Below are 24,515 nucleotides of genomic sequence, written 5' to 3' on the forward strand. Positions count from 1 at the left end.
TGTTGGTTCTCCTTGGGTTGGTGCCCTAAACATTGTAATAATGTTGTTTTATTGTGAGGCTGGATTGGAGCAATAGACTCTAGCAGTATTTCTCACCGAGTTTTTTCCCACTTTGGGTTTTCCTCGTATATCTAGCATTGTGAGATGTGTCTTTGTGTGTGCTTTCTCTTTTATCATCTCCTTTAAATAACTGGTATATTCCCTTAGTCTCTGAGTTGCTAACCGGTACACATAGTCAGGTTTAAAAGGGTTAAGGTTTTTTATAACCATTGATTCACCCCCCTCTCATTTGTATCATGTTCGACAATTGGTATCAGATCTTAGGTTCCTGGTTAGATAAGCTTTCTCTAGCTTGGGTAGATTTTGGAGTCTGAGCACAATGGTTAATTTTGAGTCAATTCCTACTCCGGTTTTTGATGGTTCAAATTATTCTATTTGGAGTTGTAGAATGGAAGTCTGCCTGTCCTCATTAGGATATGATGTTTGGATGTTGGTTGTTAATGGTCTTTCTAGTTCTGTCAGTCCTCCCACTAATCCTGAATCAAAAAGAAGATATAGGTGTAATGCTGAAGCAATGAAGGCCATACTCAGTGGACTTTCTAGTGATCTTTCTTCAAAGGTGGACAAGTGAAAGTCTACAAAGATTCTATGGGTTAGACTGAAGAAACTCTATGGAAATGGGCCTACAACTACTGAACCAGATTGTGGAAGCAAGAAGGACAATTGAAAAAATACATGTGCAGATGATGAATATAGATCAATCGGTTGTTGTAGCAATGATGAAGAAGAAACCCATCTCTTCATGGCCCAAGAGATAGAAAGTGAGATGCACACATCAAAAAGGGATAACATAGATCAATCCTACTGGAAAGATGTTTGGCAGTGATGGTGAAGATGAAGAGGAAATTGAAACTCAAGTTGATCTTGAAGGAGAGCTTGTAAGTGCACTTGAGGAACTTAGAAAAGTAAGAAAAGAATATAGGATGTTAAAGAATGTTGCTATTGTGGAACAAGACCAGTTGATCAAAGGTCTTCAAGAGTCAGAGCTAACCATTGCTAATCTGAAAGCATGACTAAATGATGCAAACAGGGTGAGTGTAGAATTAAAATCAGATTTGCATATCAAGAAGTGCAAGTGAAAATATTTAGAATCAAAGCTAGAGGCCAAGGATAAAGAAAGTCAGAATCTAATAGATGAGATGGAGAAATTCAGGAAAGACCTTGAGAAGTGTCAAGATGAGCTCAAGGTGAGGATCCAGTATGATGGCAGCACTGAAGCCTCGGACAAAATGTTGAATAAACAAAAACACTCCAAGGATACCAGAGGAATAGGATATGATGTTGGTGAATGCTCCATAAGCAAGGACATCTCCAACAAAAAAATTCAGTTTATCTCCAAAAGTGAAAATGACAAAATTCAGACCTTCACAGTCAAAAATGCTCCAAGGAAGAAGGTTGACCTAACTATAACTGGTGAAGATGTGAAGATGAAGGCTGCTACTACAAGAAGGCATATTGTTGATGCAAAAGGAAAAGGTAAGCTGAGAGAAGATGGTTTCATCAAAGATAAGAATATAAGAAGATAGTCTAGAAGACCTCCTGCTGGTAGAAGACAAAAAGATGTTGCTGCTCACAAGACAAAACAAGTATGGACAAAGAAGTAATCAGATGAAAGGACTGCAGAAACTAGACATCTCAAGGTAAATTCCTCAAAGAAATAGAAATGAAGACAACAAGCCTACAAGATAACCACATGTGTGACAAAACAAATTTGTAATTTATATTCCCTCCTTCTCCAGTTACTGCTTTTCATGCAAGGTTTATGGTCATAGGGCAAGTGAATGTAGGAAAAGGTCTAGAAATGGTCAAGTTGCATTCTCTAGAAATAGGAATGAAGTTTCTCATAGATTTCATAGACATGGACATAAAATTTCATGTTATAGATCCATGCATAGATCTGCTCCTATCTATTATAGGAAGAGTCCATTTGTTTCTCCAAGAAATGTAAAAATTATGTGTTATATTGCAATGGATTTTTCCATAGAAGTCATGAATGTAGAAAGAAGAAGCCTCAGACATATAGAAGCCCTTCCACTTTCTCTTCCAATAAAATTGAAAGATATAACTATGGTCAACATGGAAGAGATGACAGAATGTATAGGAGACAAAGACCTGCATGGAACAAAAGGAGAAATACTCTTGCAAGATCAAGAAGTCTATTGAAACTAGTAGTTGGCTACAATAGCATGATCAAGAGAAGAAGATCAAACTGGTTTGATAGAAGGTCCTCTAATCATTTGTCTGGCATGAACATAGTCTGCTACTACAATAATGTTTCTGGAGCAAGGACCAATCAGTAAAAGGAAGTCAACACTACTCCCAAGATTGCAAACGAGAAAAGGAGAGAGATCAAGAAGGTATGGAGAAAGAAGCAAGAGAATAGAACCATGGGTAGGCACTATGCATTCAATGCATAGGTGATATCTCCTAAGGCCCAAACAAGATGCGGGACTTTAGGGGGAGCTACATATTGTTTACATCATTCACCCCCATAGTTGAAATGGACAAATGAAAGGACTGGTTGCTACTGATATAAGGGAGAAGATGATATGGCAGTGTGTGTGTGTGTAGTTAATGTCTTGGCTACACATCTAAATATGTAAGATGGATTGCTACTGCAAGTATCAATTGATGGTTCAAACTGCAAAATGGTAGCAATAGCATTTGACTCAAGAAGATAGAGGTTAGAGGAAGGTGTTCTGATAGAGATATTAGTCTGGTATAGTAAACTGGTATGTATAGTATGTTATCGGTATGGATGTTAACTAGAATTGTAGATTATGATCATTATAGTGGTGACTTGGATTGAGGAAATTATGTCTTAGGTGACATTGAAAGGTCCTGAATGGAAAATGTGTTGGTTCGATAGTCGACCTTATGTGTATATATCATTATGATTGAACTGGTTTGGTAGTTGACATGTTGTTGATGTGATTTGGCATTGTGGTCATACAAGATCATGTCACAAGGTTATGATAAATATCATTGAAGTGGAATATCATTTGTAGATCTTATATGCTCGTCTCTATTGGTGCAAGGTTCATATTGGAGAACCGGTTTAGGATCTGACAGGCAAAGAAGATCTAAGATCTGTGGTTCAGGGGGAGTTCACAGCCATACATTTTTTTTCTCTTGGACCATATGTTGAACATAGGGGGAGATCAAGCATTTGTGTTGTAGTACCGACAGGTTTGAGATTTGGAGAAGTTGTCTATTAAAATTAGCAGGCTCGCAGAATTTTTTGGTAATGAAAAGGAGGAAAGAATTTGGTGTCTGAGGCCTTTGTCATTGGATCCAAAGGGGGATAATAGATAGTCTAACCGATAGCTAAGTGAAATGCACTGGCACCCTCCTTCACAAAGGGGAAGAGTTGCCTACAAAGGGAGAGAACTCAAAAAACTACCTTGAGCCCTTTGTCATTGTTGTCAAAGGGGGAGAGAGACCTCAGTTGTGAATAAAGTAAGTATTGACATCAATGCCAAAGGGGGAAAATGTTGGTATTGTGTTGTCATTGATGTCAACCAGTATGGGATGTCAACTGGTATGTTCCTCAGTATACAAGTTGGGATTAACCGGTGAATAAGTATTGGAGACCGGTGTGGAATGTTAATTGGTGAGTACATATTGGAGATCGATATGGAATGTTGATCAATGAGTTGGCATTATGGCAATATCAATCGGTGAGTGATGTGTTGGCAATGTGTTGTTGCCAATCGGTAAGCATGTGACCAGTAAGAAAGAAAGGTTGATCAAATAAAGAATGTGCAAGAAACCCGTATGTAGTTTGATGTCATACAACAAGACTCCCATTGGATAAAGATGTTGTCACGAGATGAAGAGAAGACTGATAGAGAGTGTGCTCAACTAGGTTATATGTTTGGTTGAAGTTTTGTCTACTCAAATAGGGAAGTCATATTAGTGCAATGTTGGAAGTAGGGAGTAATGTAATGTCAACCAGTTCCCACTAGTTATTGGTCGACAGGTGACAAAGATCCATTCCCATCAATTGTTGATAGGTTGAGTGCAATCGTCTTTCCACTACTACTGGTTGGTGGAAATGCTTAGCTTATCTCACAACATGCATGGAATACATCATAACCCTCTGAGATAAGATAGTCAAAGAAGTTAAAGGTAGGTGGTTGAAGGCTTATACCATATAACCCAAGTGGAACATGAGGAAGCCTCCTGTATATGAAATCAAAGATATGCATCGGATCAACAAGAGAAGGCATGATGAGATACCGGGACAGAAGAATAAGAGTATGTAGTGAGGAGTTTGTCACTTTAACAAACTGGTTGAGATGAGAACCTGGCTAATGAAGGAGAAGGAAAGGTTTTGCATTTGAAGACATGGACCTACTCTGGATTGCTGATAGCAATAGGGATGTTGATGTCAACCGAAATGCAAATATAAATTGGTGCATAACAATTGGAGATTGATGGCATGGATTCATCAAGGATGTTACCGATATGCAGGCACATGTATTATCAATAAGTAGGTCAATTGGTAAGCGAGCAAAGAGGAAAATCAAAAGATGAGCATGACGACTCACTCTTGGTACATGTTGTGATTGGAGAGGTTGGTGACCAGGCTGATATGTTCCAACAGGCATAACAAAGAAGATTTAGCTTGAAGGTTAACCGGTTATGGTATAACCGGTAGGGTAAGATGAACTGGTAGTGTAAGGTGAATACCGGTAGTGTACTTGGTCAGTGACTCATCCTAAACCAACACAGTGAACTGAGGTGGATGTCAATAGAGATGACACAAGGTTTCTAGGTGGCATATATGCAATGGTACATGAAGAGTGTGTCAGTGAGGTAGTTGCCGACTAAATCCATATTAATGTAGACTGTGAAAATCATGGGTAGTTAGAGATGAGCATGATGACTCACTCTTGGTACATGTTGTGATTGGCAAGGTTGGTGATCGAGCTGATATGTTCCAATAGGCAGAACAGAGAAGATTTAGCTTGAAGGTTAACCGGTTATGGTATAATTGGTAGGGTAAGATGAATTGGTAGTGTAAGGTGAATATCGATAGTGTACTTGGTTGGTGACTCATCTTGAACCAACACAATGAACTGAGGTGGATGTCGACAAAGATGACACATGATTTCTAGGTGGAATATGTACAATGGTAGATGAAGAGTGAGTCGGTGAGGTAGTTGTCACCTAAGTCCATATTAATGCAGACTGTGAAAATCACAGGTTGAGTGCAGAGGAATGCGGCTCGAAGTAGGTCGAAGGACAAAGATCTAATTCCTTGACATCATGATTGAAGTAGGACATCAGGTTGCAGATCTAATTTGGAGAAAGGAACCGTGAGATCATTTAATGTGATTAACAGAAGGGTCGATGGTTTGCTAAAAATAATAAATGTGTATTGAAAGGAAGTGATCTGGTGGTGTTTGATTTGTTGCAAATTGTCAATATCAGAGATGAGATCAGATCCAATTTGATACAGATTGGGTTGGTGAAGAAAACCCTAGGATGCAAGATTTGATTTTCAATTTTGGCAGGAAAGCCCGAGTATAAATATGCAGATTGAAGATATGAGTTGATGATGATAGTTGCCAGAGAAGTGTGAGTTTGAGCGAACAACGAGTTGATCAGAGTGAGTAAGATCAAAAAGATTGAAGCAACTGAGTATTTGAACTAGAACTAGTAGGAGAGGTTTAATTGGTAAGAGGGGTTTAACCAGTAAGGAATAGAGTAACCAGTGAAATATCACAGAGTTGACAGTCAAGTGAACAAATAGTAGTTGAACCAGTAAGGAGGCATTGGAAAGTGAGTGACTGTAGAGTGAGGATTGGACGAAATTAGGAAAGGGAGAGGCTAACCAGTTTGGGATCAAAGAGAGTCAATACACAACCAGTAGTAATAGAACCGATGAGACAGAGAAGAGTTAATACCGGTAGAAGATTGATTGCAGGAGTTACAAAATTTCATTTGTAACAAGGAGATTTCATTGTATTTAAATTTATCTCACTGTAATCACTGAGTTGGTGCTCGGTGTAGGGGTTGGTGCTCCTTTGGGTTGGTACCCATAAACAATCAGGGGTTTGTGCTCCTTGGGTTGGTGCCCTAAATTAGTAGGGATTGGTTCTCCTTGGGTTGGTGCCCTAAACGTTATAATAATGTTGTTTTATTGTGAGGCTAGATTGGAGCAGTAGACTCCAGCAACATTTCTCACCGAGGTTTTTCCCACTTTAGGTTTTCCTTGTATATTTGGTGTTGTGAGATGTGTCTTTGTGTGTACTTTCTTTTTTATCATCTCCTTTATCTAACCGGTATACTATCTTAGTCTCTGAATTGCTAACTGGTACACATAGATAGGTTTAAAAGGGTTAAGGTTTTTGATAACCACTGATTCACGCCCCCTCTCAGTGGTACCTTGTGTTCTACAATATTTTCCTAAGGGATCATATGGTGTCATGAGGAGTCACATGGTGTGATGAGGGGTCACATAGTGTCATTAGGGGTCATAAGGGGTCCTGAGGGGCCACGCATATGTTAGAACACCATATAACCCCTTAAGACACCATATGGTGTCCTATGGTGTCCTAATGGGTCATATGGTATCGTTAGGGGTTATATGGGGTCTTAAGGGTTCATACATGTGTTAGAACACCATATGACACCTTAGGACACCATATGACCCATTAGGACATCATATGGTGTCCTAAGGCATCATATGATGTCATAAGGGGTCATGATGTGTACTAGGATGTTAAAAGAGGTCATATGGTGTCCTAAGGGGTCATATAGAGTTATAAGGGGCCAAGAATGTGTTAGAAGACCATATGACACCATAGGACACTATATGATTCCTTAGGACAACATATGACCGATTAGGACATCATAGTTTCCTAAGGGGTCATATGGGGTCGTAAGAGGCTAGACATGTGTTAGAAGACCGTATGACCCTTTAGGATACTATATAACCCCTTAAGACACCATATGATCCATTAGGACATCACATTGTTCTAAGGGGTCATATGGTGTCATGAGGGGTCACATGGTGTTGGCAGGGGTCATAAGGAGTCTTGAGGGGCCACCCATGTGTTAGAACACCATATGAACCCTTTAAACATCATATGGACATCATATCATGTCCTAAAGTGTCATATGGTGTCCTAATGGGTCATATGATGTCTCTCACCCTCTCTCACTCTCTCTCCCTCCCCCATCCTATCTCTTCCCTCTCCCTCTCTCTCCCACCCTCTCTCTCTCCCTCCCTCCCTCATCCTATCTCTTCTCTCTTCCTCTCTCCCTCTCATTGTTTCCCTCCCCCCCTCTCTCTTTCTCCCTCCCCCCTCCTCTCTCTCTCTCTCTCTCTCTCTCTCTCTCTCTCTCTCTCTCTCTCTCTCTCTCTCTCTCTCTCTCTCTCTCTCTCTCTCTCTCTCTCTCTCTCTCCCTCTCTCTCTCTCTCTCTCAAGTCTCTCTCCCTTTCTCTTTCTTTCTCAAGTCTCTCTCCCTCTCACCCTCTCTCTCTCTCTCCCTCCCCCATCCTATCTCTTCGCTCTCCCTCTCTCCCTCCCATTATTTCCCTCACCCCCTCTCTCTCCCTCCCTCCCCCATCCTATCTCTTCCCTCTCCCTCCCATTGTTTTCATCCCCCCTCTCTCTTTCTCCCTCCCCCATCCTATCTCTTCCCTCTCCCTCTCTCTCTCACCCTCTCTTTCTCTCTCTACCTTGCTCATCCTATCTCTTTCCTCTCCCTATCTCCCTCCCATTGTTTCCCTCCCCCCTTCTCTCTTTCTCCCTCCCCCATCCTATCTCTTCTCTCTCGCTTGCAATATTCCCCTCCCCCATCTCTCTATCAGATCTTTCCTTCTTTTCATCAACCCCTCCCTCCATCTCTCTCACTTAGGTTCTCTATTTCCCAAAACCCCTCCCTCCCTCTTTCACTTAATCTCTCTCTTCTTTTTTCATCCCTTCCTCCATATCTCCCTACTATAAGCCTCTCTTTCCATCAACCCCTCCCTTCCTTCCTCCATATTTTTTCACTTGATCTCTCTCTCTCTCTTAGGGAGAGGGGTGAAGAAAGGGAGGGATGGAGAGAGAGAGAGACTAGAATTAGAGAAAGCCTAAGTGAAAGAGTAGGAAAAGAAAGGGAGATGATAGAGAGAGGGGGGAGAGAGAGGTAAGGGTTGAGGGATAGAGAGAGAGAGAGAGATAATGTTGATACGAGCATGCTGAAATTACTAGAACTTGACTGTCTGAAATTTATGTGAATACTCTAAAAACTAGAATTTGCATTATAACTCCTAGAGATCCGAAACCACTCTCAAACATCCTAACAATATATACATAAAATATAACTTCAAGTATACAAATAGAAATTTTACTTATACTTAAATGTTATCTTTTATGTATATATTTGAAGAGAGAGGGGGAGAAAGAGAGACAAAGTTGCAGTTTCCAACATGAAAATGCACTTGTCATTATGTAAATCCATTTGGCGCTCCCCTTATTTGGCGTATGCCAAATAGAAATGGCATGACCAAACCTTAGGTTTGGTATGACAATGCTATTTGGCGTGCACCAGATAGGGTACACACCTTATTTCGAATGCATCATAAGGCATAATGGGGGCCAAAAAAAATTTTGTCACTTTTTTGGTCCCCCATCTTTGTGCACTTACCTAATATGTTGATGATATTTGCAAGAACTACCCTACATGCGAGAACATATTTTAGTTTTCATGTAAAAATTTCTACATAGCTAGCTCTACAATCTTGATTAGGATGAGAGGAGGTTTCTTTGAGATGTAGGATTGTATTAGGTATACTATATGCTAGTGATGAAGTATCATGAGCTCTTGTTGATGGCCCTAATGGAGAGGTGGATACAGATACATCTACTTTCTATCTTCCTATTAGAGAGATGATAGTCCCATTGGAGGACTTGTATCGCATTTTGTGTCTACGGGTATGAGGGAGTACCATGAGATATGAGTCATATCGCTCATGTGAGGAGATACAAAGAGATCAAAGATACTAAATTAGTAGAGGGACTCTTAGATATCTAAGGGGTCGGATATACATTTGGTGGTTACCGCACACTATAGGAGAGTTTTAATTCATTAAGTGGATGTTGGTTAAAATTTTGTAAACTATAAAGGTTTACAAAATGTGAGTTTCATCCATAGTGTGTGAGATTAAATCTCTCCTCACAAAGGGGTGATTTCCTCCTTACTACCTTTTCACTTAGAAAACTAGCATCTATTCTAAAATCACCTATCTATTCTATACAATGGCATTACAAGAGTCATTCAATTCTCTCTTTCAGAATGAATATTTGTTTATTCTTTTTTTTTAAGAATAAGGGGTTCTACTTCTTCAAATATTAGGAACTTTCAAGATACTATCATGAGCAATAATAATTGATAAAGAGTTAAGCTAAATGAAAGAACAACCTAACAATGTACTAGTGAAATTAATGCAATTTAGAAATTTACATAGCATAAATACTTTCACAATTTCTTGTCAAACTTCAATAACAAGGATAACATTAAATTGAAGCACAAAGACTTTTAGATATAATATTACCTAGAATACATGAGAGACAAAACTCATAGCTCAAAAACTTATCAGAATTTTCTTTCTCTTGACTCAAACTTCTAACTTCCAAACTTTATGTTGTTGCTAAAAGACTTGCAGTTATCAAATTCAAACTTCTTTTAAAACTCGCACCAATAACACTTACTTCAAATAAATTCAAGGTCATATAATTGCATTGACATAATAACACTACACTCATAAAATAATGCTTCAACACAAAGTTTGAAGGAAAACATCCTCCTTTATTCACTTGAAAAATGTTTCACAAAATAAGCACAAAATGTCAAGATGCTACACAATTTGGCACAGTTTAGTTGCAATTCTAAGAGATGGTTATTTGAAATGTGCATATAAGTGAGAGGATATGAGAAAAACTAGAAAAAATTACAATTAACTATGACTTTTTCAAAAGCAAAGTCCTATTTGACTTAGGAATTGTGCAATCCTACATGCAAAAATTTATATATATAATGACACTTGAAGTGTTGATTGTCAACTACAAAAATGCACCTAAATTATAAAGCATAAAAATTGACTATCCTATGACACTTCTTATTCATTCGGATCTTGTTTCAAAAACTCTTTAATGCACAATGACCAAATTTGTGGAAAAAAACTACTAAGATAAGGTATCTATGGTTGTTCTTTTTTTGTTTTGGTTCTTTCTCTAACTATTAAATAATGATGATCAATCCCCATTAGAGAAGTTGATGGCATCTAGGAGTAATAGTCATAACATTCATATGTGCATCTCACAACCTCTATGAAATTATCACAACTATTCATTTTCTATAGTCACTTAACACATTGTGATATTCAACAAGCAGAAGAAAAAACTATCAAGGTACTAACAATAAAGTTAAAGTTCATGGCGAGCTACCAATAAATCTCTTAAATAAAATCAAACATATGCTATGACACCACTTTTGGCATTCCAAAATAATAAAACTTCACTACTTTGTAAGATGAACTTGATTGAGTTGCATTTTCAGTAGTTTCTTAAGGGGGAGCTCCGAGACATTCTAGAGAATTTTTTAAAAAACTAAATTGATTTGATTTCAACACAAGCAAAAGATTAATTATAATTTTCAAAAATCAAGTCCTATGTTTAATTCTTGAAGTTGTTAATTTGCTAACATTCTTGAATCAGGGATACCAAGTCTTGTGTTGGTCACCATAAACTTGAATTAGCATAAAAAGAACAAACCCAGATTTTAAACTTTAACTAAGAAAACTTTTATATAATTTTCACTCTGGGAAAAAACATCTTATTTTGCTTGAGTTTGTTTATCAGTAAAAGATAAAGGTAGTGTTTTTCTCTTCTTGCTTTTACTAGAACTAAAGTAAAAGGAATAGAAATTTTCCCATCTCTTCTATTCTGATCATTTTTTGTTTTTAGCAAAATAACTCCTTACAATATCTAAATAGGTATATGGCTCTATTTTTCTTTATTTTTCTATCCCCTTACTAATTCATCTAAAGGTTATTGTATCTCATTGAAAAAACTAAAAAAAAACTTGTCGAAGATGTGAAGGGCAAAGAGATGTGTGAGGAGGCGTAGACCTGGCTCCCACTAGTTTTGTTGAAAATCAAAGCATTTTTTTATAAGTTGCAAATTTATTGAAAAATACTCCCCTCTAGTTATGGTTTAATGGATATCCATACGCTATTCCATAGCTCTAATTTTGGCACAAGTAGGGAGGATACTAAAAAATGTTGTGGAATTTGTCTTTACACCTTCCAATTGCATTTTATTGTAAGTTCCTAAAGCCTTTTCAATGAACCCATATGTGCATATCGTGGAATTATTGCATTCCATGAGACCACATTTCTTTCAAGCATTTTGTCAAGAATTTTGTATGCCTTGTTAATACTTCCACTTTTTGCATACATGTGTACTAAATAATTTCCATCTATAATTACGTTCAGAGCCATAAACCTACAATGGCACCCAAAGATCGTATCTGTGTCTTTTTTCAAAAGAGGCAAGTTTCTAATTTATTAACTGCATAGTACACCATTGAATTGGTAACATTCCATTTTCTCATGAAGTTTTTTTTTATCTTTACCAATGCATATAAGAAAAACAAAAAGAATAAAGATAAGAACAACTGCGAGCTAGGAATAGGATAAATAAAAAATTTATAAATTTAATTTTTTTAACTCTAAAACAACTTTGAATGCATATGGAGAATGAAAAAGGAAAATTTAAGCATCAAATATGGAAAACTCGATAAGGAAAGTTTCAATCGAAATTAGAATGTAGAACTGATAATCTCCAGTTTTGGGAGATTATGTTTTAAAAGTTTTGCATCTTTAATTTCTTTTAGGAAGATACGATTCTTTTCTTTTGGATTGCAGTCGTGGCTTTGGTAGATCCCTAGTTCGAGTTCAGTTCCATGCCAGGCTTCACATACACAAGGAAAACAATCCCCCACACATCTTCTATAGACATAGAAAGTTGCAAAGGAAAAGAAGCATGTACAATAAAGTAAGCGAATCTTATCACTTATTTGTACAACGAAGGCAATTCATTCATGATTTATGTTATCTTTTCATGATTTGTGTTTTTTTTTGTTTTTGTTTTTTCTGATTTTTGTTTTTTGGAAGGTATTGGGGCATGAATGATTGGAAGGAGACCTAGCACCATGGAGAGGCATTCTTTGCATATATATAGTCTTTTTTAAATAGTATAATTATTTATTATTTTTACTCTTAATAATGTAATCTTGTTGTTTTTTGTTTGGATTTTAAGTCTGCTCAATACAGAGATGAAAGCCACCCACATACTTGGATCGAAGTGTGAATAGTCTTTTACACAACTCATATATAATTGTAATTTTTTTACCAATACCTACAAGGGTTTTAATCTTTCCCTTAAATCATACATAATCTCAAATATGAGTAATAGAATAAGAATGTTATATATATTAATATATTTTTTATTTTCCTATATATGTTTTATTTTCTTCTATTTGTGACAAAAAGGTATATATATAAAATAAATGGTTTTGGTTAGTTTCTTCTTTGTGGTTGTCTACCAATTTCCAATGTAAATATCCATTGAATGATATAAAAGATTATAAAAATTGAAAAATATGTTTGAGATTTAGAAACATAAAAGATTATATATGAACAAAGAAATCTCATACAGATTGTTGAAAAAAAAATGTATAGTTAAATTTAATTATTTAATAGTTATTTTGTTTAGTGATTTTTTAAATTATATATATTTTTAGAGCTAAAATATAGAAACGTCAAAAAATATTAAATGATATTAAGTGAAATATTATATATAATAGAAAAAATATAAAAGATTATATAAACATATCCATTAAAAATACATTCCAAAAGGTTCATGCAAATTTAAAATTAAACTACAACATGAAATTTTGATTTTGCTTTTATGTTTTTAAAAACTAATTTTTAGCATTGATTAATTAATTTCATTTGATTTATAGTTAGAATTCATAGAGGGAGAGAGAAAGAGGGAGATATAAAGAGATATAGAGGGGGATAAAGAGAAGGATGGAGGGAGAGAGCTAGGGACATATAGAGATAAAGGTAGACAAAGATATACATAGATAGGAAAAGAGAGTCCAAAGGTGGAGAGATAGATTAATCATGTATAGAGGAAGAGATATATTGATATATGGAGATAAAGAAAGAGGGATGTATAGGGAGAGAGATAGAGATAGGAAGATGGAGGTAGATATAGACATGGATAGAAAGAGATAGAGAGAGTAGGGCACATGGACAAAGAGACAGAATGAATAAGACAGGGTTAGAGATAATGAGATGTAGTTAGACATGTTCAAATAAATCTAAGGGAGATTGAGATGGAGGAGGTAAGAGTGAGAGATAAAGGAGGTGATAGAGACAAGTTACAAATAGGTATAGGTAGAGGGAGGTAGAGGGAGCAAGATAAATAGAGAGAAATGAGATTAGTTGAGAGATATAGAAATAGGGAATGATAGGGATAGAGTGGGAGAGGGAAAGATAGAAATAGAAGGGGGAAGATATATCTAGAGATAGATATAACTTAGGAAAGATCTCTGATGGGATGAGAAAAGGAGTGAGATAAGTAGACAAGGAAGAGAAAGATGAGAGATATGCATAGAAGTATACTAAGGGAATGTAGGAAGAGAGATGGACTGAAAGGCAGATAAAAGGAGAGGGGAGGAGAGAAAAATATAGCTAAGTAAATAGAGAGAGGGGGAGAGAGGTATATAGAGATATTTTCTCCTAGGTCAACTTGGGAATTAATATGCATAGGATCAAAGACAACAAAGAAACCTTCAATGATGATAAATATGAAAACAACTAGTCTCATTAGTACATAAAATCTAAATATTTCATTATTTACTACTTTTTAAATATTTTAATTCTTTTGAGAGTAAAAAAATGAAAGAAATAGACTTTGTATGCAAAACCTATAAGTATTTAACGTTTTAAAATTTAAGGATTAACTTTAAATGATTATAGTTAATTTTTGGTGTATAATATAATAAAATTACCTTATCGATTTTGGAGGTCTCTAAATCATGTTTCCAATGCCTATAAAAATTAAAATTTTAATAAGAAACACAAAAGTTATGCCCATTTTACTAGAGTGTTATATTTAGGCTAAACAAAACAAATATTTGTTTTGGAAATGGATATTTGTTTTAGAAATAGATCCATTTTTTTAAACACGACATCATAATGATGATGTTAGGAAATGAATATCCATTACTAACATATATCCATTTTGGTTTGGTATTTACAAACCAATTTCAAATTTTGTCTGAACCATATTGTAATGGTGAAAAAGGGGATGATGAGGAGATCAAGTGGAAATCTTTTCCCTCCTCAAGAAAGAAGTGAAAGTTTCACAAAGGATCCTCTTCAACCTCTTTCACACATTACGTTTAAAAGAGAGGGGTTGAATTCACTAGATCCAATATCAATGGAGAGAGATTGAATGCTAAGTGAATTCGCAATGAATTTGGAAAATTAAAGTAACCCCTCTTTTAGAATGGATAAGATAAATTAAGTGAATTGAGACTAAGTGTAAGGATGATAAAGAAATGATTATAACTTGAGATAGAAATGTGGGATGAAGTTGTGCACCTAGAATTAGCAGCAAAATGCTGAGACGAAGCTCCCCTATAAATTTGAGTGAAATTTGTCGGGACCATGTTGAAAGTGTACTTGGTCCTCCGAAAAATCCGCGCACCAAAAAGGGTTTTTCCATCTCTAAAAATGAAGCCTAGATCTGCAAATATAGTTGCGCACCTGCAACCTGCACACAGAAAAGAGAGGAAATGTTGTTGGGATTGGGGATTTTCCTTTAGGTCAAACTGCAGTTTTGGAATTAACCAAATGATAAAAAGTACTTGGAAGTAAATGAAAGTAAATGGCTGAAGTGGAATTCACCTCAATAGAGGATGCAATTGAAATGTTGATAGAGTTGTTTGAAAGGATATGTATAATTGAATGTTAAAAGAGATCTCCACTTCAATGGTTGAATCCTTGACTTGAATGCAACACCTAGCCTTGAAAGGAGACTTGAGATACTCAATGGATGCTTGAATGTTTGAATTCTTGATTTCTCTTCTTGAACTTATTAAACTCATCCACTTATTTGACTTATGCAAATAGGAGGGGGAAAATGTGTCTTATATACTTACCAATTAGGGTTTGTAACTTATTTTATGTCTTAGGCCAACATAGAAAACCTTTTCCCGCTTCACAATTGACAAGCCCAATGTAGGATTAATGCAAAGGGGACCCAAAATATGCCCTTGTTAGGATGTGTAGTGCAAGATGTGAGGAAATGCATGTTTTGGGAGGTGAGAGCATGTCTCAGGTCTCCAATCAGGCTTAGGGATTCATTTCGTTAATGTGAAGACCCAAATGCGGTTGAAAATTACAAGGTCGCAATTTTATGATGCTACACTTACAAAAAGTCAAAGTGGAATTTGGCATGTTTGGCAAGGTAAAAAGCATATTTTTTGCCCATTGCCACTTTTTGGTCCCGTGTGATCTTACACTCACCCATAGAGAGAGAGAGAGAGAGTACAAATAGGGGGAGAGGGAGAATGGGGGAGATCCTAGGAAGTATCAACAAAGGGCTCAAGGGGAAGAGAGGTTAGAGAGAAGGTAATTAGGGGGAAGAGAGAATCAAAGAGAGTTGAGGGTAATTATGGGGTAGGGGGAGAGGTGAGATGGAAGTATCATATCAAGAGAGAGAGAGATGAGGAGAGTGAGGAGAGTTGGGTTCAAATAGGTGTAATTTGGGAGGGATGGCAGGAGAGGTAGATGTGTAGATAGAGGGAGAGAGTGTACAAAAGGCAGAGTATAAGAGGGACAAAGGGAAACATAATTTATTTTATATAAGATGTTATATCAAGCACATATATAACATTTTTAATATCTATTAAATAGATTAATTAATATAATTAATTATATACATATTAGTTAAATAAAATATATATTATATATTACTATTAAATATTATACATAATTATATAAGATATTATAATATATTATACATTATAGACTAACAAATTAGTTATCAAAATATATAGTTTAAATAATAAGGTTAGTAATAGATATCCGCTATTATCAAAAATTCGTTAATATTAGATATTCGATACTAACAAATATCCGATATTATAGGATATCTATTTTTTTCTAATAAAAACCTGCACTCTTGGGGTTTGCTTCAAGATTGCTTTGGGATTTGGCTTGGTCATGCCAAACCTGGAAAGTCAACACAAAAAACATGTTTAGAAGTTTACCTTGGTTTTCCAAACTTTGCCCATGTCGTAGACGACTTTTTTTTCTTACCTAAAATTGATGAAATGAAAAAGGATTTTTAAGGAAATTATCACCTTTCTAACAATATAAAGTTTTCCTTATTTTGAATTTAATAAATTAATATTATTAAATTTTTACATACATTATGTCTAAAGTCTTGATTGATAAGCTAATTGAAAAACTTTTATAGCTTACAAAAAGTTTAACATTTTTTGAATCTGAAAGATGCACCACGTTCTATCCTTTGCATAATATAGAAATTAAAAAAATGACTTTCATTAATTTTTTACCAAGTTATGGTGGTTAGACATACAAGTTTTTTATATTTGGGTATGTGCAAGATCATGGTGTGCCAAAATAGGCCCTTAAGTGGCAATGAAATTTTAAAAAATCAAAGTTTTGCAACTTGACATGAAAAATTGAATAAGTTTTGAACATTATTTTTAAAATATATAAGAAGAGAATCTATAAAAAATTGAATGTAGTTTCTAAGCTACTAGTTGTTTTTTGAAAAAAAAAATTCTATTTGATGAAAATTTTAAATTTCAATGCAGTGGTACAAAAATTTTAGGAAAAAGATAAGAAGTAGGTGTATGTCTGACCACCTTAATCACAATCAAATCATAATATTTTTTTATAAGATTTATAATATAAGTATTAGACTCATGTCCAGATATGACAGATATTTTTTTATAATTTTTTATAAAGTAAATAATTATTTATGAAGTTTTTACTACAGCTTTTCATAAATTCAAAAACTCCTACATCTGACCACCTTAACTTGGTCAAAACCTTATGAAATTCAATTTTTTTTAATTTTTACCTATAGTAGATGAAGCATAGGATGTGACGCATGTTTCAGATTCAAAAAATGTTATGCGGTTTGAAAGTTATGAGTATTTTTCAATCAGTCTATCAATCAGGACTTTTGTCAGAATTCAATTAGAAAATAAATAATAATTATTTATTAAAGTCAAAATAAGGCAAGCCTTATATTGTTGGAAATCTGAGAATGTGTTTAAAAAACCCTTTTCATTTTATCAATTTTGGCTATTAAAAAAGTCGCCAACCACCAATGTAAAGTCTAGAAAATCAAGGAATACTAAAAAACACGTTTTTTCAGTTGACTTTCCAGGCTTGTCACTTCCAAGCCAAATCCCAAAGCAAACCCGAACCAAAATATGGAGGGAAAAATTATTTTTTAAAATCGGATATCGGATTTTATTGGATAAAATCGGATATCTGATTTTTGAAAAATAAAAAAATATATTTTAGTAAATTGGGCATAACTTTTGCGTTTTATATCAAAATTTTGATTTTTTATAGGCGTTGGAAAGGTAATTAAGAGCTCTATGATATGGAATAGGTATATTTTCAATTATTTATTTTTAAAAATAATTATAATTCATTTAAATTCATCCTTCATTTTTAAAACATAAAAAACTCATGACTTTTTCATATGATTTCCTTATTGCATGATTTTTTGTAACAATCATCTCAAAATAAACTAAATAAGTAATTAATTAATAATACAAAATTGATGAATTTTATTGAGTTCGATAAATTTTGATAAACCATGTTATTTATGTTTGTTCCTTTCTCCACCTCTCTCTCTCCTAAACCTATCACACCACCTATTTGTTTCTTCCTCCCTCTCTTTTGTCCATATTTATACATCTCTCTCTAGACCTATATCTCTAACTATCGATGAATACCTCATTAAATCTCTCAAGCTCTACAAGGTGCTTATATTTCTACCTCTTCATAATTTCCTCCTCTATGTCACTCTCTTCCCTAAGATCTAGACTAGTATCTCTGCATTTCATTCTCATCTCTAGCAACAAAATTCAAAGGGGACAAGGAGAGGCATAGGGAAGTATCAAAAAAAGGAGAGGGGGAGAGATGTGAGAAGAAGAGATTAATTGGGGGGAAGAGAGATTGTGAGAGAGAGAGAGAGAGAGCTATAAGTAATTAGGTGGAAGGCGAAGAGAGAGAGAGAGGGGGTGATTGGGGTGAAGAGAGAATGAGAGGGAGAGTTTGAGATTATTAGGGGGTAGGAGGAGAGGGAGAGAGGGGAAAGTATCAACAAAGAGAGAAGAGAGATGGGGACAGAGGTGAAGAGAGACATAGAGAGTAATTAGGGGGTGGGTAGAGGGGGAGAGGGAGGTATCTATAAACCCATAGGAGGAGAGAGGTGATCGAGGGTAATTGAGGAAAAACAATAATGTGAAAGAGAATATGGTGTCCTAAAGGGTCATATGGTGTCTCATGAACCTTAAGGACACCATATGACACCTTAGGACACCATATGATGTTGTTATAAGTCTTATGGTGTCCTAAGGGGTCATATGGTGTTCTATGAGCCTTTAGGACACCATATGGTGTCATTACAAGTCGCATGGTGTGTTAAGGGGTCATATGGTATCCTATGACCCCTTAGGACACCATATGACCCCTTAGGTATTGTTAGGGGTCATATTGTGTCCAAACAGGTCATATGGTGTCATTGGGGGTTGTATGGTGTGCTAAGGGGTCATATTGTGTCCTCAAGGATCACAAGACATCGTATGACCCCTTAGACACCATATGATCCATTAGGTTTTTCTAGGGCTCATACTATGTCCTAAGAGGTCATATGGTGTCCCATGACCCTTTAGGACACCATATGACCCCTTACGACATCATATGGTGTCGTTATGGGTCTTATGGTGTCCTAAGGAGTCATATGGTGTCCTAAAACCCCTTAGGACACCATATGACCCCTTAGGACATTATATGAAACCTTAGGATACCATACAATACATTGGGACACCATATGGTATCGCAAGGAGTCGTATGGTGTCCTAAGGGGTCATATGGTGTCCTATGAACCCTTACGACAATATATGACCCATTAGGTGTCATCAGGGGTCTTATTATTTCCTAATGGGTCATATGGTGTCATATGACCCCTTAGGACACCATACGCTTGGAGACAATATGGTGCTATGGGTCGTATGGTGTCCTATGACACCTTAGGACACTATATGACCCCTTAGGATACCATTTAGTGTTTTTATGTGTCGTATGGTGTCCTATGACCCCTTAAGTGTCATTAGGGTTATTTTATGTCCTAAGGGGTCGTATTGTGTCCTAAGGGGTCATATAGTGTCCTATGACCCCTTAGGACACTATATGATGTCGTTAGTGGTCATATTATGTCCTAAGGGGTCATATTGTGTCTTATGACCCCTTAGAACACCACATGGTGTCGTTATGGGTCGTATGGTCTTCTAAGGGGTCATATGGTGTTCTATGACCCCTTAGGACACCAATTTTATGTTGTTATGGGTTGTATGTGTTGGGTCTCAAATCAACAGATTGGATAGGTTCTAAGGAAATGCCAACTCCTATGATCAAACCCTCCAATTGACTTGGCCAACATATAGAGTGAACCTGTTTAGTTGTTAACTCTCTCACTTCAGGCTGTGCAGGACCTAGGCGGGTGTACCTATTCACCAGTTGTTCTTAATGACCGGTGTTTTTTATAGCAGATTAAGTGTTTTGATCTGGTTTCCTCCTATCTTAAGATGGCATGGATTCCTAGGATGGAGATATAGCAGATGAGTTCAAGATTGTTGTTGGAGAAGCTATTCAATCTATTTTTCTTACTTAGTTACTCCTGTTGCTTTTAAAATGACATATGACAAATATGGTGATAAGTGTAATCTGTAAATAACCAGTGCCTTCTTCGTTGTTTGGGCTACAGAGTCATTATATTTTCTTTAGGACTTATTATGCGAACCTGTGAGACAGCTTTTTAACCCACCCCTTTATGGACCTGTCGGTTATTATATCCTTTGAGATCAATTGAATGCTTATATCATACGTTGCTTGAACGAATTTAACCCTACCCTTAAGGGACCATTCAAGTAAGCACTGCAAAGAACAATTACAATTCACAAGCAGAACTTTTATTTCAACTTTATAACATATAGCATAAATTTCATTCCAAGAATATGAATAACCTTATCTCTTTAGATAATATCACAAGCGATTGCCAAAACAAAATGGAATAATCCACAATGCATACACAAAGAAAAACAACTGATCATAGCATGTATTCCATCAAAATTTGTATAACAGAGAACTTACAGGTGGGCATACATTGCTATCTTTTTCCTATTCTAACTTGTTACCATATTACAAAAAGCCTTTCTCACATATATATGAGAGCAAGAGCCAAATATGAAAAGACGTGTCTTTTCAAAATGTTTAATCGTTAATTTGAATATTCCTAACAAACTTAAGTAAAAAGAGATTAAGAATTCCTAAATGATGAATATAATCATCCTCTTTGAAAGTCTTGATCTTAACACTCTGTTTCTTCAATTCTTCTCCTTGTGAAAGGTATTCGAAGATCATCTAGTTGACGGTAGGGGCCATGTCTTTGCTTCGGTCCAATCTTGACAGAGCCCAATCCTTGATGCTTATAAGCTCATTCCGCAAATCTTCCATGGACACTGCTCCTCCTTCTTTATAAAATGAGGGCATTCCAATAGGGCTCCCATCATCCAATTCTTTAAGATCTTGCTTTAGCATACCTTCAAACTTAGCATGATCTTCTATGTGTGAAGTCCCTTCAGCCTTCTCCTCTGGCGTCATCACTTCAATACTGCTCATCACCTCATCCAATCGTGCTTTTAATCTTTCATGCTCTCTTAATGCTTTTATAGTTCCAGCGTACACCCTCCAGTAATGTTCGACATGTATAAGCATGGTGTTGAATCGGTGTTCAATGATGTCATTAACCAATTTATCCATTTTTTGCTGGATATTGTTTATCTGTTTGGTAGCCTTATCTGCTTGGTACTTCCAATATAGAGCATCAGAAACATCGTCCAAGCTCTGTCCTGTAGGATACGAGGCATATTCATTCAAGGGAATCCCTGTCTCAAGTTGTAATATTTTCGTTTGCAACTTTTGATTCTCTTCTTTAGATTTTTCATATAAGCCCTTATAAGTAATATTTTCTCTGACCAAAAACTCCGTCTGATCCATATTTAATTTGGCCACATCCAGGTTCAACTTTGTAGTGACCCTAGGGTCAGTCTTTCCAACCTGATGAATCATGAGGTGTCCAAAGGTTTCTTCGATATCTACAATAATTGGCCTTTTTCCCTTTGGATATAATGCCCATTGTAGGAGAGCCTTTTGATCAGGATCATACCCGGAGCCTAGGAACAATTTATCTACCTCCTGAGGCAACACCTGTTGATTCAAATCCTGTTTTTTCAAGAATCCATCAAAAAGAAGTGCAGAATTTATGTCCCAACCAGAGAAAATGATGACACTAGCTTCTTTTAATATTTTCCTCCCTTTATCAGGGGTCATATCCTTCATGAGGGTGTCGATTTCATCCTATAATCTTTTCATCTGTTCTTCTTCGGGTCTTCCAGCCATGCTTTGTTTCACATGGGCCCCTTTATACTGGTACAAGAATGAAAGGAATTCCCTTGAAGAGGCGAATCCATCATCAGTAGCGAAATCCTCATGCTCTGTCATTCTTATGTCAACTACATCTTTGATGTTGAATTCACCAGTGTCTACATCCACTTCTGCTTCAAAACCCGGAGGATAATCCTCTCTGGGAGAGTCAGCAGGGATACTACTAGCAGTTGATTTTGGTGACATGTGAGCCAATGGTTGACTATCCTTTTCAGTATTGATAAAATGAAGGAACTGGGAGGGCACCCTATGCATAATCTCTACTTCATGTTGAAGTAGCCTTTTGGCTATCTCCACAGGGTCTTGGAGGTTTCCAAGCAGGTCACCATCCACCATCCCCCTTGCTCTTTTCCATTTGAAGGCTTCCCAAGTCATTTCGCTTTTTTCTCTCAAAGCCCTGGCCTCTTCCCTTTCAAGGTTCTTGATCAAGTCATCTGGCATTTTAGCCACATGTATTCTGGCCTTTAGTTTTTGTGACGCCCTGGCAGCTCTTATATATCCTTTAGGATCAAAGTTCTCTCTAGGTTCACCCAGAGTCATGCCATAATAATCTAATTTATTTTGAAGTAGATGATAGCTTTTTGAACTTTTAACAATAAAATCGGAAAAAACCAATAACCCTGGAACAATGGACTATTTACCAAAATCCGTAAGATGTTTGGCACCGACCGTAGATAACTGTCTCACAATCTCCAAGCTAGCCACCCTGTTTGGTACTGTAATTGGAAGCATGTATGGCTTTCCTTCATACCCAAATACCCTGATTTCTATATGATTATTGTGGCAATACCAGTCACCCCAATTGTGATCAATCTGGGACTCCGGAGAGAAGTCTTTTGGCCTGAGGAATCTCTTAATCTCAGGGGACAAAGTATAATCTCTATGTTGCCCAAAGGCTGCACTAAGGGGTTTCACAAAATATTCCTGAAAGTGCCAGTACTGGTTGTTCATGAATCTTTGATCCCATGCAGAAACCCACAACTGAACTGGTTTCTTCAAACCATTCTTATCATAAGCTCTGATGCAGAAATCTTCTGACCAGAAATTGATTTCTTGTCCACAATAAAGAATAATATGCATCAATAAAGAGTACAATGAAAAATGGATATTCACAAGGTCTCCTTTCAACTTCTCCAAACCATGATTTAGGGCATCTGCAACATAAGTGGCATAATCAAATGACCTAGGGTCTTTCGATTGTAAATCGGCACACAGAACCATAACCCCAATATCCATGAGAGGATGAGCCTCTAAGCCTAATACTTGGGCTGCAGCATAGTATTTATATTTAAAATACGGATGGAAATGGTTGACATCGAATGGCACCTTGTCATTTTTGCTGAATGGAACAATGGACCCGCCCACTTTCGGCTGGTGAATAGGTAATCTCCATGTCCTATAGATGTTTCCCAAGCTAAAGAATTCTTGCGATTGTTTCTGCATATCGATTTTCTCCTCTACTTCCCAGTCTAGATCAAACACCATATCAATAGTCTGTTTGTTAATCACCACCAAGGGATTCCCTTGGTAGTCGCATATGGTTTTGGTTCTCGGATTAGAGCAATCTACCAGAGCTTTCATTAATTCAACATCCACAAACACATTTGGGACTACCAATTTCCCTAAGTTTTTCTTCCACAGATTACTTATAGGCTCAGGAGCATCCCTTCTTTTGTAACTAAACAGGAACAATTCATGTCCCCTGATTTCGGTCCATATGTCTCCCAGATGTTCAAATCCTTCTTCTTCACTTTTGATCTTTTTAGACCTCACGCTGGATGTCAGGCGCTGGTCTAGCAAATCCTGACTCAAAGCACTACCTTCCTTTTTCTGTCTTTTGGGCTTCTCTTCAGGGTTTAGCTCTTTCCCTTTCCTACTCTTTTTAGAAGAAGAAGACGGTTCCATAATAAATACGAGAAATCAAACTTACTTGGAAAATTTGTCTAGCTCCTCTGATTGTCGTTCACAAATTCTAGCAAATTCCTTGCAGCTTTCAAATTCTTAGCATCAATCTGGTTCTCATGAAAAATTCGATCAGTTCAGCTATAATTGCATGGGCAACTTGTGCACAGTTAATGTCTCTGCATCTATAATGGCTATTCAAATGTTTAAACTTAATTGCAAATGTGACATTCTTCACTTGGGCTTTTAACTCTTTCGCGAGAAGTACTGTTCAACTGAAATGATCGTAAATCGATTTTTCGATGAAACCCTTGTCTTCGGCCGAATACTTTAGCCTTTCATCGAAAGCTCACTTCCTTCGATATCACTTTATCAGTGAATAGCCTATGTCGAAAAACCTTTTTCAAGTCTCCTCGAAATCATCTTTTCTTCGATGAACTTTCTTTCGATAAGTCACTCGCAAGTTTCATCGAAATCATATTTCGATGAGTTCTATTCTTCGGTGAAAGTTCATGCAAGCTCTTCGAAAGTCATTTTTCTTCGACATCCTCCTCATCGATAAAACCCCTCTGTTTTTGTTCGATACAATGCTGTCAATGAGATTTGTATTTTGATGAATGCTTTTTGAATTTCTTCGGCAGTTGTTTCTCATCGAAATCACTTTTTGCCTTTTGCTTTTTGCTTTTCGATGAAA

The sequence above is a fragment of the Cryptomeria japonica genome, chromosome 8 (assembly GCF_030272615.1).
Source record: "Cryptomeria japonica chromosome 8, Sugi_1.0, whole genome shotgun sequence".
Taxonomy (NCBI): domain Eukaryota; kingdom Viridiplantae; phylum Streptophyta; class Pinopsida; order Cupressales; family Cupressaceae; genus Cryptomeria; species Cryptomeria japonica.